The following is an 18,855-nucleotide window of genomic DNA, read 5'->3' as shown; positions in this document are numbered from 1 at the left end:
AGGCTGGAGTGCAGTGGCGTGATCTCGGCTCACTGCAAGCTCTGCCTCCCAGGTTCACGCCATTCTCCTGCCTCAGCCTCCCCAGCAACTGGGACTACAGGCGCCCGCCACCATGCCTGGCTAATTTTTTTGTATTTTTAGTAGAGATGGGGTTTCACTGTGTTAGCCAGGATGGTCTCCATCTCCTGACCTCGTGATCTGCCTGCCTCGGCCTCCCAAAGTGCTGGGATTACAGGCGTGAGCCACCACGCCTGGCCAATAATCAAGTTTTTTAAAAAATAAAAACTTATACTTTGAAAAATGTTAGCCATTCAGAAAAGCTGAGAGAATAATGCAGTGACCACTTACGTATCATCCACCTAGATTCAGATTAATCGAAAGCATTATTTTCATCCTGTCACTGCCTTATACGTTGAAGCAATGACTCTTTCAGCCCATAGGATACATGTAAATTTCCACCCTGTTACTTTAGTTTCTTTAAACTTCAAGTTCAACCTGTCTTTCCTTAATGTTTGCTCTAGGAGCTGCCATCCTTTAAGCAAGATGATGTGACAGACATGTCAGTGTCTAATTTTTACAGGAACAACTGTAAGGTAAGAGATATCCCAATTTTACGGCTTGCACGCTGGTGTTTACCCAGCTAAGACATGGCAGAACCAGGACTGCATCAGCCACATGATCCCACTTGACAAGTGAAAACGTTTTTTGCTGATTGCCTTGCTGCACAAACACTGCTGGACAGGGCTGGTTATTTACTGTCCTGAAAAGACATTGTTCTTTCTCATCTCTGGATGTCTGCCTCCAGTGTACGTTTCCACTTGAAATATCCTTTTCTGTTCGCCTATCCAAAGCTTTCAAAATTCAGCACATCTACCTTGCTACTCTCATAAAAGTATGCAATTCAAGCCCCATGTGTTAAAAGACCCTGTGATCAGTACTTAATGCATTGTGCATTGAGATCATTTTTATCATTTATCCTTTTTTTTTTAATTTCAGCTTTTATTTTTTATTTTTATTTTTTTTGAGACACAGTCTCACTCTGTTGCCTAAGCTGGAGTGCAGTGGTGTGATCTTGGCTCACTGCAACCTCCGCCTCCCAGATTCAAGTGGTTCTCCTGCCTCAGTCTCCTGAGTAGCTGAGATTACAGGCGTCTGCCACCATGTCTGGCTAATTTTTGTATTTTTAGTAGAGATGGGGTTTCACCATGTTGGCGAGGCTGGTTTCAAACTCCTGACCTCATGATCTGCCCGCCTCAGCCTCCCAAAGTGCTGGGATTACAGGCGTGAGCCACCCTGACTGGCCTCAGCTTTTATTTTAGATACAGGGATACTATGTAGGACTGTTATATGGGTATGTCAGACCCAGGTAATGAGCTAGTACCCAATAGGTAGTTTTTCGACTCATGCCCCCATCCCCATCCCCTCCCTCTCCTCTCTAGTAGTCTGTGGTATCTCTTGTTCCAATGTTTATGTCCATATTAGCTCCCACTTATAATTGAGAAATGTGGTATTTCGTTTCTATTCATGTTATCTGCTTGGGATAATGGCCACTGGTTGCATCCATGTTGTGACAAACGACATAATTTCATTTTTTCTGGCTGTGTAATATCCCGTGGTGTATGGGTACCATGTTTGTTTTCTCCAATCCACCAATGATGGACACCTAGGTTGATTCCACGTCTTTGCTGTTGTGAATAGCACGGTGATGATGATAGGAGTGTGTGTGTCTTTTTGGTATAATGATCTACATTATTTTGGGCATATATATCCAGTCATGGGATTGCTGGGTCAAATGATAGCTCTGTTTTATATTCTCTGAGAAATCTTCAAACTGCTTTCCACAATGGCTGAAGTAAGTTACATTCCCACACTGTTCTGTGTGTAAGTGTTCTGTTTTCTCCTCAGCCTTGTCAGCACCTGTTGATTTTTTACTTTTAATAATAGCCTTTCTAACTGGTATGATATGGTATCTCATTGTGGTTTCGATTTGCATTTCTCTGATGATTAGTGATATTGAGCATTTTTTCATGTTTGTTGGTCACTTGAATGCCTTCTTTTGAGGAGTGCCTGTCCATGCCATTTGCCCATTTTTTTTAATGGGGTTATTTATTTTTTGCTTGTTGATTTGTTTAAATTCCTTATAGATTCTGGATATTAGACCTCTGTCAGATGCATAATTTGTGAATATTTTCTCCCATTCTATAAGTTATCTGTTTACTTGTTGATTATTTCTTTTGTTCAATAAATGGTGCTGGGATAACTGGCAAGCCATATTCAGAAGAATGAAACTAGACCCTTACCTTTTACTGTATACAAAAATTAACTCAAGATGGATTAAAGATTTAAGTGTAAGACCTCAATTTATGAACATCCTAGCAGAAAATATAGGAAATACCCTTATCATTTATCTTACCCCCTCAAGCAGATTATACATTAATTGGGGGCAGGGGTTTTGTCTTAAACATTGCCTTTCCCTCTGCATCTTGCTATAGGCCAGAGTTTCTTAACCTCAGCACAGTTGACATTTTGCACCAGTTAATTATTTTGTTGTGTAGGGCTATCCTGTGCAACACGGGATATTCAGCAGTGTTCCTGGCATTACCTGCTAGATGCCAAGAGTACAAACCTCCCAGTCCTGTAGTACATCTCCAGACGCTACCAATTATGCCCTGGGGGGAAAGATTGTCCCAGTTCATTACCATTGTCATAGACTTAACATTTAGGAGTTACTCCAGTGGATGGCAATGATGGCACTTCTCCTACACAGCATCACTATTGTCTACTCAAATAAAGCTCTGTAGACTTCTATTGCCCTCTTGTTTTTGTGAGGACAAAATTTGTTTTAAATGAGAAACTCATTTAATAGAGTGGTATACAGCAATGTTCCAACTGTTTTTATTTGTCAAGATACTTTGATAATCTAGGGAAATATGTAGGTTTTCTACAAATATAAGCATCATTATTAGCCTGTTAATATGATTGTCCCATACAGGTTCTGTTTTCTTACTGTAGTGGTAACCAACTTTTATCTGAGGGACAACTAGCTGTGACTATTGAATTATTTTAATGCTATATTAGAGAATTAGATAATTAGATGATCTGATACCCGAATACCTTCATTTTGTTATGTCCGTATTTTTTTAATGTTTTAATAGACTTTATTTTTTAAAGCAATTTTAGGTTCACAGCAATATTGAGCAAAAGGTACAGAGATTTCCCAGGTACCCTTTGCCCTTACATGTGCATAACTCCCCCATTATCAACAACCCCCACCAGCGGGGTGCATTTGCTACAATTGACAAACCTACATTGACACATCATCCCCAAAGTCCATAGGTTACCTTGGAGGGTTCACTCTTGCAAGAACCTTAATTTTTTTTAACCATCTTTTTATTTGTAGAGATAGGGTTTTGCTATGTTGCCCAGGCTGGTCTCAAACTCCTGGGCTCAAGTGGTCCCCCCGCCTCAGCTTCCCACGTAGCTAGAACTGCAGGCACACACCACCTCACACAGCTAATACCTTAATTTTTGATCAGACACTTCAGTGACAGTCAAGTGGTTGTTAAAGTGAATTACTTAGTTGTTTAATCAGTAATTTCATGCATTACGATACCTAAAAGATTGGGCAAATGAGATTGAATCTGCTGCAAGTCAGCTTCTCTCCTGGTAACAGGAAATCCTGGAATGAGTATCTTTGGTATGAATTAGGAGTCATTGTGAGTTCCATTCTTCATATAGCACCCTGTTTATTTAATCATAGATCTTCCCTTCCCTAAAACTATTTTTGTGACTAATATATGTGAAGCCCCTGTGAGAGCTGTACTGAACGTATGCTGCTTTTTGTCTGAGGATTGTTCCTCTCGCTGATGAAATGATTCTAGTGAACCAGCCAACAAAATAACTTCCTGGCCTGGCCACACCTAGTACTGCATTCCCCTGGCACTGTAATTGGTTCAGGAGGGAGCACATGACCTAAGCTGGGCCACAAGGAGTTCTTCTCTTGTAGTTTTTCAATGTGGCCGTGAAACACATGGCCATGTCTAAGGGCATAGCAGAGTAGGAAGGGTATTTGTTGCAGCTGGACCATTCACAGATCCATGGAAAAAGGTAGTCTGCAGTAGGAGAGGATCAGTGTAGCTCAAAAGGAAGCAGGGCCCAGAGAGAGGAGCAGAATCTGAACAATTTTGTTTGAGTCCCTGAATTGAGTTGTGGCTGAAGTTAGCCTCCCAGTTATGTGAGCAAATGAATCCTCTTTTACTTAAGCTACTTTGATTTGGATTGGTACCACTTGCACTAAAAGTATCTGTATTAATTCAAGGATTTTCCTGTTGATGGATAGTTTGAATCATTTGGTACAATCAGCTATTCCTACCATACTATACTTTTGCTTGCATACTTTTGCTTGCAGCTCTTTCTTTTAACTATAGATGGAAATAAGTACAGACTCAATAAAGATGCCTATGGAAAAAATACAATAAAGGACCTTTCGGTGTCTCTTAATACTTTATGGAATTATCTAAATGAGAGATTTTTAGATGAGGTTAATTGTTTCACTAGAAATCACTGCTCCATTTTTATAAATTACAGAGAATCTGGCCTTTAACAGCACCCTTCCTGGGCTTTGAAATGCATTGCACAAGTGCAACAATTCAATTCACAAACAAAAATTGGTTTTATATTACCAGTGAGAAGGACTAACCGTAGCTATTTTGGGAGTTGTAATACCTCCTTTAAGCCACAAAGATACTTGAGCACATTACCTTAACAACCAATGTATTCTGGAGATCATTTTACAATATGAAATACTGAATAGCAAGAACATTGTGAACATTTTCAATCTTCTTACACAATATAAATGTAGTCTGAAAATCCCATTACACACAAATACATACAGGCTCTTAAAATACAGGAAATAATGTGAAAAAGTATTATACCCATTCCTCAAGTCTCTGGAACAATTTTACTCTTCTTAATATAATTTTTTGTCCAGAAAAGGAAAAGACTAAATTCATGGATTTATCCAAAGAGGTAAAGGAGAGAAGAGGAAATTGTTTGTGGTGTATGAAAGATGCTGCCTACAGTAGCACAAATAATCCCATTCACAGCTGCCAGCCTGCTAAGCATTGCTTACTTATGCTGCGGGCAACTATTGTGGAAATGACAGGAGGACAGGAAGGCACGAGAAAGGGGCAGACAGCTACTGATGAAAGAGTCATCAACTACTGTAGATACTTCTTGGAGATTGGAAGTTGAATTTTACATTTCTTTATATCCCCAGGTTTAATTTAAAAAAAATCGCTTGTAGGTGTTCAATAAACATTTGATAAATGAATGGGGAACAGTTAAGTTATTTTCCTTGAATCCTAGGCAGGATGATTTGATACACTTTGGATTATTGAGGTTTTATGAAATTTTAAATGCAGGGAGAACTACTATTTACCCAATTGAAGTCCAAATATAAGCATTTTATGGTAAACCAGGAGAAAGTAGAAGGCAAAAATGCATTAGCTTAAAGCCTAGAACACCAAATGAAGATAAAATGTATGCATGAAAGTGTGTTAAAGAAAATCATTGCACTGCCCTGCAGATGCTCTCCTGGACTTGCCAGCCCCATAAACGCAGTTGCTCTGCTGTGCCTATACTATTGGAGCAAAGAAAAAGTGGCTATCTCTATGCTCAGTGTTCACAAACCAGTGAGCACTAAGAATGGTTTATAGCCTGACATTTCTTAGAAAAGAAGAAGAAGAAAACTGTTGCATAGTATCAACTAAATTTGAACATACATGTTTCCTATGATTCAGTAATTCTTTTTTTCCTTTTTTTTTTTTTTTTCTTTTTTTGTTTTTTTGAGACAGAGTCTCACTCTGTCACCGAGGAAGGTGTGCAGTGGCGCGATCTCGGCTCACTGCAACCTCCACCTCCTGGATTCAAGCACTTCTCCTTCCTCAGCCTCCTGAGTAGCTGAGATTACAGGCATCGGCCATCACACCTGGCTAATTTTTGTCTTTCTTGTAGATACGGGGTTTTACCATGTTGGCCCAGCTGGTCTCAAACTCCTGACCTCGTGATGCACCCGCCTCGGCCTCCCAAAGTGCTGGGATTACAGGCTCGGCCTCCCAAAGTGCTGGGATTACAGGCGTGAGCCACTGTGCTCAACCTGATTCAGCAATTCTACTCTTAGGTATTTATTCAATAAAAATGTGCACACAGGTGCAACAAAAGACATGCACAACAGCCAAAATTGAAAATAACCCAAACATTCAAATTTGTGTTATATTCATGCAATGAATAAAATGCACATAATGAAAGTGATAAAACCACAGCTACATTCAATAACATGAATGTGTCTAACAAGCATATATGCTGAATACAGAAGCCAGACAAAGGAATGCACAGTATATGATCCCATCTACATGAAGTTGTAAAACAGGCAAAACTAATCGAGTCAGAATAGTGGTTACCTTTGAGGAGGAGAATGGGGTAATGTTGAAGAAGGGATAAGTGTTGGGAAAAAACTACTGGGGTGTTAGTAATATTCTTTTCTCAGACATGAGTGTTAGTTACGCAAGTGTATTCATTTTACATTGAATTGTAAATCCTTAGGATTTGTACACTTTCTGTTCAGTAGAAATAGCAAAAGAAGCTATGTAAAAGTCTCCTAGAATAACCTTTGCTTTTGACCTTCTTTTCAACTCAAATACAGCTGAAATTATTGCTTTATCTTAACTGTAGACAAAGATGCATGAAGTGGGAGATTATAACATGGCCATAAATTTCTCGAATCCCTCTATGTATACCCCTTATTATCATGAGATATACTCCTTCACTTCATCCTTGGGACCAAAATAGATATCCAATGCCAAATCTGAGTTTTTGTCTGAACCATAATTAGAATTTCAACTTTTTTACCCCAGGTATATTTTTTCACACCTCTGTGAGAGGTTTAAATCCAGCATATGACTTACTTTGGCCAATGGAACATTAGCAACTGTGATGCATGCAGAAGCTCGAATAGTTCTTGTGCATAGAAGATTGGCCTGTCCTGATGCTGGAAATCCTTTCATCACCAAGAGAATGAGCCCCAGTTATGTTGCTGGATAATGAGAGATCATGACCATTTCTCTAACCAATATTGGGCCAACTGCCACACATAGTAGTAAGCCCACTTCAGACCAGTCACCCTGCCAAGTGCCAGAAATGTGAGTGAGCCTTGAGCTGTCTGGCACTGACCAGAAGGACAGAACTTTGAGAACTAATAACTATTTGCTCTTTTAAGTCACTAGTTTTGGAGTATTAATAGTTTGCTACACAACAAAAGCTGTCTAATACAAAAAAGAATCCCTGAACTTTTTGCACAGCAACTAGTATAACACTGCATACTGTTAAACACTTAATAAATTTATTTAATCATGAGAGAGATTTCTTCTTCTGGTCTTTTCTCCTAAGTAGTCAGTTTTGCAACCTAAAACCTCAATATTTAGCTTCACGAATGTTAAATGTTCAAAATGCCTGTTTCATTGTTCTTGTCATTGTCAGTTTTGTTTTGTTTTATATACTAGCCTCTTGGAAGGCCTCAGGAATGACCTTCAGATATGTTAAGGTTTTCCCTGAAAGCCATAGTGATTACTGTTTCTATCACCATGGTTTAGAAAATAACAGTCGAAACTTGTTCAGCAGCTGCATGATTTCTTTTTAATGGATACATTTTGTCAGAGACATGTTGAACAAATTTACTATGGAGGGTTGTGGAATCGCCTTTGAAGAAAAGAATTCCCTCCTATTTGATCATATAAGGCATCTCCTGTTTGATCTCTTGGTCCCTATTGACCCTGTGGTTTTAGCATATGCCAAGATGGAACATAAAGAAGAAAGCCCAGGCCGGGCGCAATGACTCACGTCTGTAATCCCAGCACTTTGGGAGGTTGAGGCGGGCAGATCACCTGAGGTCAGGAGTTCGAGACCAGCCTGGCTATCATGGTGAAACCCCATCTCTACTAAAAATACCAAAAATTAGCCAGGCATAGTGGCGGGCACCTGTAATCCCAGCTACTCAGAAGGCTGACAGAATCGCTTGAACCCATGATGCAGAGGTAGCAGTGAGCCGAGATCACACCAGCCTGGGCAACAAGAGCAGAACTCCGTTTCAAAAAAAAAAAAAAAAAAAAAAAAACCAAAAAGAAGAAGAGCGTCTCTGCAGTGTGGTAGGACTGCTGTCCTACCAATTAAGAACATTAATTTTTATAATGTTCTTAACTCTAAGAGACTTGTGGTTCATAATCTGGGTTTTTAGGAGAATCCTATGTATAATCAATTAGCTCTGTTGGCTATGCCATTGTAGGCGATGCCCCTCTCTTTTTGTTACTGTTCATCTGGTGTATATTACTGATCAGAAGTGTAGGGTGGAGGAGATTGTGGTGAATGGTTAACACACTATATGGACACAGTAAAAAACCTAACCCAAGTATATGCTCCACTGATAGAGGCCCAATAGTATCACCTTTAAAAAACAGCTAGCAGTAGTGTAGGGAATGCTGCTATCTTGCTTTTCTACTGGTCTCAACTACTTTAATTTGGAAAGGGTAAAAACAAGTGTATGTGGTAGGTGTTTTGAAACATTAAGTGATACATTTTTCGTTCTCCTTCCATCTCCCCATTATTTTCTATTACCCAGTACTCCCTTTCTGCTTTTAAGTCATTAGACAGGGGGCCACATTGTGCTCACTGGGAGATGTCCCTGTAGAAACAGAGAACAAAGATGTCAAGCCTTGGCTTTTGAGTTTCAAAAGTTGTAGTACAAGAGTAAGTCAGAGCTACCTGGAGAAGAGTGTGATGAGGCAGAATTTGTTTTTATAACTCCAATTTAAGATAAGGTTTTTGTAAACTTCAAGAGAGAATATATGACCCCATATAAATTTGAAATTGTGAAAGTTAATGCTATGGTTTGGCTGAGTCCCTACCCAAATCTCAACTTGCATTGTATCTCCCAAAATTGCCACATATTATGGGAGGGACCCAGGAGGAGGTAATTGAATCATGGGGGCCAGTCTTTCCCCTGCTATTCTTGTGATAGTGAATATGTCTCACCAAGATCTGATGGGTTTATTAGGGGTTTCTACTTTTGCCTCTTCCTTACTTTTCTCTTGCCACCATGTATGAAGTGCCTTTCACCTCCTGCCATGATTCTGAGGCCTCCCCAGCCATGTGGAACTGTAAGTCCAATTAAACCTCTTTTTATTCCCAATTTTGGGTATGTCTTTATCAGCATCTTGAAAACAAACTAATACAGTAAATTGATACCAGCAGAATGGGGCATTGCTGAAAAGATACCTGAAAATGTGGAAGTGACTTTGGAACTGGGTAGCAGGCAGAAGTTGGAACAGTTTGGAGGGCTCAGAAGAAGTTAAGAAAATGTAAGAAAGTTTGAAACTCCCTAGAGACTTGTTGAATGGCTTTGACCAAAAGCCTGATAATAATATAGACAGTAAGGTCCAGGCTGAGGTGGTCTCAGATGGAGATAAGGAACTTGTAGGTACTGGAGCAGTGGTGACCTTGACTCCTGTTATGTTTTAGCAAAGAGACTGGCAGCATTTTGCCCCTGCCCTAGATATTTGTGGAACTTTGAACTTGAGAGGGATGATTTAGGGTATCTGGAGGAAGAACTTTCTAAGCAGCAAAGCATTCAAAAAGTGCCTGGGGTGCTGCTAAATCATTCCATTTTAAAAGGGAAACAGAGCATAAAAGTTCAGAAAATTTGTAGCCTGATGACGCAGTAGAAAAGAAAAACTTATTTTTTGAGAAGAAATTCAAGCCAGCTCTAGACATTTGCATAAGTAGCAAGGAGCCTTATGTTAATCCCCAAGACCATGGGGAAAATGTCTCCAGGCCATATCAGACAACTTCCCAGAAGCCCCTCCCATCACAGGCCTGGAGGCTCAGGAGGAAAAAGTGGTTTTGTGGGCCAGGCCCGGGATCCCCATGCTATGTGCAGCCTAGGGACCTGGTGCCCTGTGTTCCAGCCACTTCAGCCATGGCTGAAAGGGGCTAACATAGAGCTCAGGCTGTGGCTTCAGAGGGTTGAAGCCCCAACCCTTGGCAGCTTCCATGTGATGTTGAGCCTGTGGGTGCATGGAAGTCAAGAATTGAGGTTTGAGAACCTCCACCTAGATTTCAGAAGATATATGGAAACACCTGGATGCCCAGGCAAAAGTTTGCTACAGGGGCAGGGCACTCATGAAGAACCTCTGCTAGGGCAGTGAGGAAGAGAAAAGTGGGGTTGGAGCCCCTACACAGAGTCCATACTGGGGCACTGCCTAGTGGAGCTATGAGAAGAGGGCCACCATCCTCCAGACCCCAAAATGGTAGATCCACTGGCAGCTTGCACCATGCACCTGGAAAAGTCACAATCAGTGCCAGCCCATGAAAGCAGCCAGGAAGGAGGCTGTATCCTGAAAAGCCACAGGGGTGGAGCCACCCAAGACCATAGGAACCCACCTCTTACATCAGGGTGACCCAGATGCAAGAGATGGCATCAAAGGAGATCATTTTGGAGCTTTAAGGTTTGACTGCCCTGCTGGAATTCAGACTTACATTGGCCCTCTAACCCCTTTGTTTTGGCCAATTTATTCCATTTGGAATGGCTGTATTTACCCAATACCTGTACCCCCATTGTATCTAGGAAGTAACTTGTTTGGTTTTGACTTTACAGGCTCACAGGTGGAAGGGACTTGCCTTGTCTTGGATGAGACTTTGGACTGTGGACTTTTGGGTTAATGCTGAAGTAAGATTTTGGGGGACTATTGGGAAGGCATGATTGGTTTTGAAATGTGAGCACATGAGATCTGGCAGGGTCAAGGGTGGAATGATATGGTTTGCCTGTGTCCCCACCCAAATCTCACCTTAAATTGTATCTCCCAGAATTCCTACATGTTGTGGGAGGGACCCTGGGGGAGGTAATTGAATCATGGAGGCTGGTCTTTTCTGTGCTATTCTCATGGTAGTGAATAAGTCTCAGGAGATCTGATGAGTTTATCAGGGTTTCCACTTTTGCTTCTACCTAATTTTTCTCTTGTCACCACTGTGTAAGAAGTGGCTTTTGGCAGTGCGCTGTGGCTTACGCCTATAATCCCAGCATTTTGGGGGCCAAGGTGGGCAGATCATGAAGTCAGGAGATCAAGACCATCCTGGCCAACATAATGAAACCTCATCTCTACTAAAAATACAAAAATTAGCTGGGCATGGTGGCAGATGCCTGTAATCCCAACTACTCGGGAGGCTGAGACAGGAGAATCACTTGAACTTGGGAGGTGGAGGTTGCAGTTAGCCAAGATCGTACCACTGCACTCTAGCCTGGTGACAGAGCTAGACTCCATCTCAAAAATAAAAAAGAAAAAAAAAGTGGCTTTTGCTTCCTGCCATGATTCTGAGGCCTCCCCAGTATGTGGAACTGTAAGTCCAATTAAACCCCTTTTTGTTCCCAGTTTTGGGTATGTCTTTATCCACTGCATGAAAACAAACTAATACCGTTAAGGAGGCTTGTATTCTGCTGCCTTTCCGGGTTACCTGGAAAATGACAAGCCCCACAGAATTCTTTATATCACCATAGCACTAGAGAATAGATTAGAAATTTCTGAATATAATGAATAGACAGAAGAATCATAGGAAGTCTTACAGAGTCCTTGCAAGACTCAACCAGGAGAAGGAAGTAGCCAAAAGACTTTTCTGTGAAGATGACACTGAGAACCTGTGGATTTGTGATGTTGGGCTTCATAACAAGGAGGAAAAAAGCACAGCAACAGCTATAATGTGGAACCCATGACTAGAGGACAAATGAAAACTCAGACATTGCTGGATTTTCCAGTGTAGAAGAGTGATGATAATTGAAATATTTCAAGATAGGCCCATGACAATCAGGAATGAGACACTCAACCTAGGGGAGAAATTGAGGAGCAAGAAAATAATGAATTCGCTGGATTTACCCAAAATTGACTAGATTAATTTTTCTACTACTAAATAGAATAGAGTTCAAAATAGGTGTTGAATGCAAGTAAAATTGTATACCTTATGATCTAGAGCAGAGGGGTTGTGACAATAATGCAGGGCCAGATCATGAAGAGCATCATTAACTGTGCTATGGGGAGTCATTGAAGGGCTTCAAAGACAGGATCAGCTCTGTGATTTAGGGGTTCTCTCTAAGCAATGTGCAGGCTGTATTAAAGAACACTCATATTAGAGGAAGGTGCGTAAGTGATAGACTAGGTGGTGGGGAGTCACTAGGAGAGAGAAGATTCATTGTTGAGGGATTTGCTTAGGATAAGGTTTAATTACACTAGATCTAATTTCTATGATAGGACACAGAAATTCTATTATATTGAAAGTAACTTTATCAAGAAAAGATTGAGAATCCTTAGGATCAAATCCAAGTTAACGTAATCATAATCCTGCCTGAATATAGGAGAAATAACATAAACTTATCTGAGGAACTTAATTTTGTATAGAAAGATTTAAGAGATAGTCTTATGTTATTTGAATATGTATGCTAGCTCCTTTGCATCCACTTAGGGTGTAGAATAATAGAAAGTCACAAGGAAACATTGCTCCTACCCTAACAAGAATGAAAGGCAATAACAAATGCATAGGTTTGGTTCAACAAAAGAGAGCTGAGGATGCAAAAAAGACTAATGAATTAAATCAAAGTGAGAGAAGAAATCCTCAGCTACTCCACCCTTGTAGAAAAGCTGGAGGAGGAGGAAGCTGCCACAAAAGCAAATAAGAAGAAAATGGCTGAGCTTTTTAACATATTTTTAAAGGCCAAATAAAGCCTGGTGTGATGATTCAGAAACCCTAAGTGGCCCATACACAAAGACAGTTTGCTCTTTTCAAATCTTTTCCAAAGGCCTCCACTGAGTCATTGCTGGCAAGATTGGGGAAGGACAGAGAAATGGAGAGATTTATCCTCCAGAAGCACAGGCTAAAGTATGAAGGAAGACAGGAGAATGGAGGGAATTCCACAAAGCACTATAGGCCTGAGAATGGGGAGCTTTCTATGGTTGGGTGAGGGGTAGGAGACTTGTGAGAGATGTCACTGCTCTTCTTAGATACAGGTGTGCTGGGCCTGCTGAAACCTGAGGGTAAAGCAGGACAACTGCAAGGAAACTTCCAGGCATTTCAGGCCTCAAAAGTTTAAAACAACAGCCCACTGGAGCTGAGAGAGAAATTAAAGAGCTGACAGATAATCCCCTGAAAAACAGGTGCACCAGGCATACCAAAGGCTAAAGTCAGGGAAAGAGAACTTAGGCAAACTCTCCAATTACTCAGATCTCAAGCTGTGCTAAAGGGAATATTCTAATCCTACCCTCAAACCTTTGAAGTCTGTACTGAACTAAATCTAAAGCATGAGAAAGTCTATACTCATCTCAATTACAGATAGTTTGACCTCCTCTCATTAACAGCCTGACTGAAAAGAAGATACCCTTTTCTGAGTAAAAGTTTTATTTGCTTTCATCTCTATTCCTTTATACACAATGTTAGCATTTAATAAAAATTATGAGATACACAAAGAAGCAAGCAAATATGACTCATACTCAAGAAAGAAAATAGCCACTTGAATAAGACCCAAAGATGATAGAAATGTTGATCAAAGTATTTAAAATAATCATGATAAACTAGCTAATGGTACTAGTAGAAAAAGTGAACAGTATTTGTGAAAAGATAGAGAATATCAGAAAAGCTGTAAAAACTATTTTAAAAAGAGCCTAGATGTGAAAAAATATGATGACAAAGATGAAGAATTCTTTTGTGGGCTTACAAGGCCAGAGTACATACCACAAGAATGAATTCGTGTACTTGAAGATAGGTCAATAGGAATTATATAAACTGATACAAAAGTGAAACATGAGAGAGAAAAAATATGTCTGAGATAAGTGAAACAATATAAAATGATCAATCATACATGTAATTTGAGTTATGGAAAGAGAACAAAAGGAATAAGGTCAAAAATCCTAAATTGATGAAAATCCTCCATGTACATATTCAAGAAACTCAGCAAACTCTAATCTGAATAAATACAAATTAAATTACACCTAGGCACTGCTAACAGTCAAACTGCTAACAGAATCCAAGATAAAAGGAACATCTTAAAAGCAGCCAGAGAATAGAAAACACATTGCATACAGATGAATGACAATAAGAATGTTGAGAGACTACTCATTAGCAACAACTGAAGGCTAGAAGACAATGGAACAATAGCTTCTAAGTGCTGAAAGAGTAAAACTACAATCTAGTATTCTATACCCAGCAAAATAATCTTCAAGCATGAAGGTAAAATAAACACATTTGCACATGTAGAGAATCTGGAACAATATTCCTCTTTATCAGACCTGCAATTAAGTTAATCCTAAGAGAATTTCTTAAGACTGAAGAAAAAATATTCCAGAGAGGAAAGGTACCAGACAAAAATTATCAAATAGAAATATACGTATATTCAAATTCCATTTAAAAACTATTGGTTGTTTAAATAAAAATTAATAGCAGTATATTATGGGATTTATAGCATAAATAAAAGTTGAATGTATGAAAAGAATAGCACAAAGTGAAGGAGGGCAGTAATTAGAAGTTCTTTGTTGCAAGATGCTTATGCTATTGATGAAGTCATAAATTAATTGTGGAAGATATACTATGAAAGATAAAGATGCAGTCAGTCTTAGTCGACTCAGGTTGCCATAACAAAACATAGTAGACTGGATGACTTAAACAACTGACATCTATTTCTTATAGTTCTGGGGGTTGAGAAGTTCAAAATCAAGGTGCCAGCCAGTTTGGTTCCTGGTGAGGGCTCTCTTCCTGGCTACTTTCTCAGTATGTCACCATATAGTGGAGAGAGAAAGCAAGCAAGTTCTCTGGTCTCTTCTTATAATGATAGTAACTATATCACGAGGACCCCACACTCATGACCTCATTTAAACCTAATTACCTTTCAAAAGCCTCATCTCCAAATGCTAACACATTGGGGGTTAGCGTTTCAACATATGAATTTTGAGGGAACAAAATTCAGTCCATATTGGTTACGTATTGTAATCTCCACCAAGAGGTGCAACTAAAAAGTCAATTGAGAAGCTAAAATAGAATATATTTTAAAAGACTGGATTCACTCAAGAGATGACAGGGAGAAACAGATATAAAGAGAAAATGGGACAGATAGAAAAAAAAAATCACAAACATGGTAGAATTAAACACGAACACATCAATAATTTCATGAAAGGTAAATGGAGTATCGAGCTTTTCAGTTAAAATAAGTAAAAGCCAGTCTAGATAAAAATTCAGACTCAATTATGCTATTTATCAGTAATACATTTTAACTGTAAAGACAAACAGAAAGTAAAAGAATGGAAAAGATATGTAATGCATACACTAAACATAAAGAAACTGGTATGACTCTCTAAATATCAGACTCTGTAAAACAGAGTATTCCTAGATAAAAGAGGGACATTTCATAGTCATACAAGAGAAAATAATGTCTATGCACCTAATATAAAGCTCCTAAATGCTTGAAGTAATAGTGTGAAATAGATGCAAAAATATAGTTGGAGATTTTGATACCTCAGTAATCCATAGAGCAATTAGATAAAAAAATTAATAAAGGTATAGAAGATTAGAGAAACTCTATGAACTAAATTCACCTAATTTAGTTATAAAATAACCAAACCAAAACAATACAATTATTCTAAATTGCACATGGAAAATATATCAAGATAGACCGTACTAGGCCGCAAAACAAGTTGTAATAAATTTCAGTGATTAAAATCATACAGAATGTATGTCTCTGACCACAATAGTATTAAGCTAGATTAATATAGTAAAATATCTAGAGAATCTTCAAATATTTGGAAAATAAACAAATTTTTAAATAACTCATGGATCAAAGAAGAAACCACAAGATAAGGAAAAAAAGTATTTAGCAATGAAATGGCAATTAGATACAGCATTTGAAAATTTGTGGCATACATACTAAAGCTGAACTTAGAGATAAATCTATGGCTTTAAATGCTTATATTAGAAAAAAGAAATATATACATTAAATGATTTATGCTTTCAATTTAAGAAGCTAGAAAAATTGGAGCAAATTAACACAATATAAGTAAAAGAAGTAATTTGAAATTAGTAAAGTAGAAAATGGACACAAAAGATGAACAATATAAAAAAATTGGTTCTTTGAAAAGATTATAAAATTGGTAAATATCTAATAGGACTGATCAATAAAAGAAATAAAGCCAAAATTGTCAATATTAAAAATGATAGAGAGATATCCTCTCTATACAAATTATACAGATATTAAAGGACAAAAAGGGACATTATAAACAATTTTACACAAATAATTTAAACAACCTCAGTAAACAGACAAATTTCAAACATCAAATTACAAAAACGAACATGAAAATATATTGAAAACCTCCAAAGCCTTATACTTATCAAATAAATTAAAACCTTCATTTGAAATAGAATATAAAACTTGCCACAGTTTCAGAAAATACAGGAAGAAGAGATGCTTCCCAAATTGCTTTAGGAGGTCAGATTGCCCCTATATCAAGACCATACCAGAACATTCAAGGAGAGAAAATTTCAGCCCACTACATACCCAAGAATGGTTAAAATGAAAGACTAACCAACCATACCAAATGTTGGCAAAGAGTGAATCAGCCAAAACTATCATACAGTCGTGGTGGAAATGTATAATGGTATAATATGATATAACCACTTTAATGAAATTTGTAGCAGTTATTTTAAAAGGTAAATATATATTTACTTTATGATCCTGTAATTCCACACCTATGTAATCCAAAAGGATTTAAAATATATTGTTCACCAAAGCCTCGTGCAAAAATGCCTATAGTAGCTTTATAATAGCTAAAACCTGGAATCACCCCCAAGTAGTCATCAACAGAAAAATAAATAAGCAAATAGTGGTGTCAAATAGAATATTTAAAAAATATTATGTTCAATGAAAGAAGCTAGACATAAGAATAAATATTCTTGATAAATATTCATGATTCTAGAAAAATCAAATCTAGTTAATGGTAATAGAAATCAGGACAGTAGTTGGATGTCATTAAGGGTTGAGGGGAAGGGTCACAAGGGAAATTTCTGAGGTGATGGAAATAATTTATAACTTTATAAGTATTTGGATTTGTCAAAATAATAAATTTGTCAAAATCAAACTGCTTAGTAACTGAATTTTACTGTATATCAATTATAGCTCAATAAATATGGCTGGAAACAAAAAATACTTATGACAATTTATTATTATTACTATTATTATTATTTTGAGACATGGTCTAGCTCTGTCGCTCAGGTTGGAGTGCAGTGGCTTGATCTCTGCTCACTGCAGCCTGGGCCTCCCAGGCTCAGTGATCCTCCCAACTCAGCCCCCTGGTTTTCTGTGACTAAAGGTGTGCACCACCACACCCGGCTAAATTTTGTATTTTTTTGTGGAGATGGGGTTTTGCCATTTTGTCCAGGCTGGTCTCAAACTCCTGAGTTCAAGAGATCCACCTGCCTCAAGCTCCTAAAGTGCTGGGATTACAGGTGTGAACCACTGCACCCAGCCTGACAATTTATTTTCAATAAGTAAAATTTACTAATAAAATTACATTTTTCAAATAGAAAGTATTCAGCCTTAAATGTATTACAAAATAGCTTATTGTTTGTGTTAGAAAAATTGAAGCAACTTTCAATAAGATTATTTTAAAATTTTTATCTTTTTGTTTCTATTAAATTATTTTGCAAACTGTCATTTTGTAGCAGGTCAAGTTTGGGACTTTAAAAAGTCTTTTTTCTGTCTTTAATATTTGATTAATTACCTAGTTATTTAAAATGCTTTGGGCCAGGCTTAGTGGTTCATGCCTGTAATCTCAGCACTTTGGGAGGCCAAGGTGGGCAGATTGCTTGAGCCCAGGAGTTCAAGACCAGCCTGGGCAACATGGAAAATCCCGTCTCTACCCAAAATACAAAAATTAGCTGGGTTTGGTGGTGCATGCCTGTAATTCCAGTTGCTCAGGACGCTGAGGTGGGAGGATAACTTGAGTCAGGGGAGGCTGCAGTGAGACAAGATTGCGGTACTGCATTCTAGCCTAGGTGACCGAGCAAGACCCTGTTTCAAAAAATAAAATAAAATGCTTTGAAGCCTAAACAAATTCTCTAAAAACCTACCAGTGTCAGTGCCTCTCTTACCAATGGGCCTCATTCTAACCTTTCTATACACACAGTAAGTAAAAAAATAAATAAATCTTGTCTCTGTCACAGACACTGTGTGAAACAAGTTTAAGCCTCAGCAGTCTTATTATAATTTTACCAGTCCCAGACCTCTAATTAATTTGTCATTAAATACAATTAAGAAACTGAAGTAATTCAGTTTAAGAATCTGCATAGGTTGTAAAGAGTAATTAAAAGGCTTCCTTAATTCATTAGAAATCAGAGAAAAATTGGAACCCAAAGGAGCCTTCTCACTTTGGTATGTGATATTTTAAAAATATATCTATTTATCTTTAAATAAAAGGGAAGGTCCTAGATAATAGGATCATCTGAGTTTGCTATTTTATGCAAAGATATTTATCATGTTGGAAAAAGATATGCTTCTTTTTTTAAGTGTGTTTATCATTATATTTTTATTATAAATTTAATAGTCTCAGGAAGTAATATTTGAGTATGAGAAAAGATGGGAAAATAAAATAGCCGTAGTCTCATGAGTCAAATGCCATTATAGTTAATACGGTGGAGTATTTCCTTTCCAGTTACTTTAAAAATGGTTTTTATTCAATATTAACAACATAAAAAGGAGTATTTCTATTATACTTTAAGGCATAA

At 38.1% G+C, this 18,855-nt stretch overlaps 1 non-coding gene across 1 annotated transcript; it reads left to right on the top strand.

Annotated features, from left to right (window-relative positions):
* Positions 1-5,589: 5,589 nt before the first annotated feature.
* On the top strand, positions 5,590-5,727 carry LOC114671612 (small nucleolar RNA SNORA43). The gene has a single exon (XR_003721646.2). It is a non-coding gene; the product is annotated as a small nucleolar RNA SNORA43 (small nucleolar RNA).
* Positions 5,728-18,855: the final 13,128 nt, after the last annotated feature.

Source organism: Macaca mulatta, chromosome 12 (genome assembly GCF_049350105.2).
Source record: "Macaca mulatta isolate MMU2019108-1 chromosome 12, T2T-MMU8v2.0, whole genome shotgun sequence".
Taxonomy (NCBI): Eukaryota; Metazoa; Chordata; class Mammalia; order Primates; family Cercopithecidae; genus Macaca; species Macaca mulatta.
This window is presented reverse-complemented; position numbering and strand designations above follow the sequence as displayed.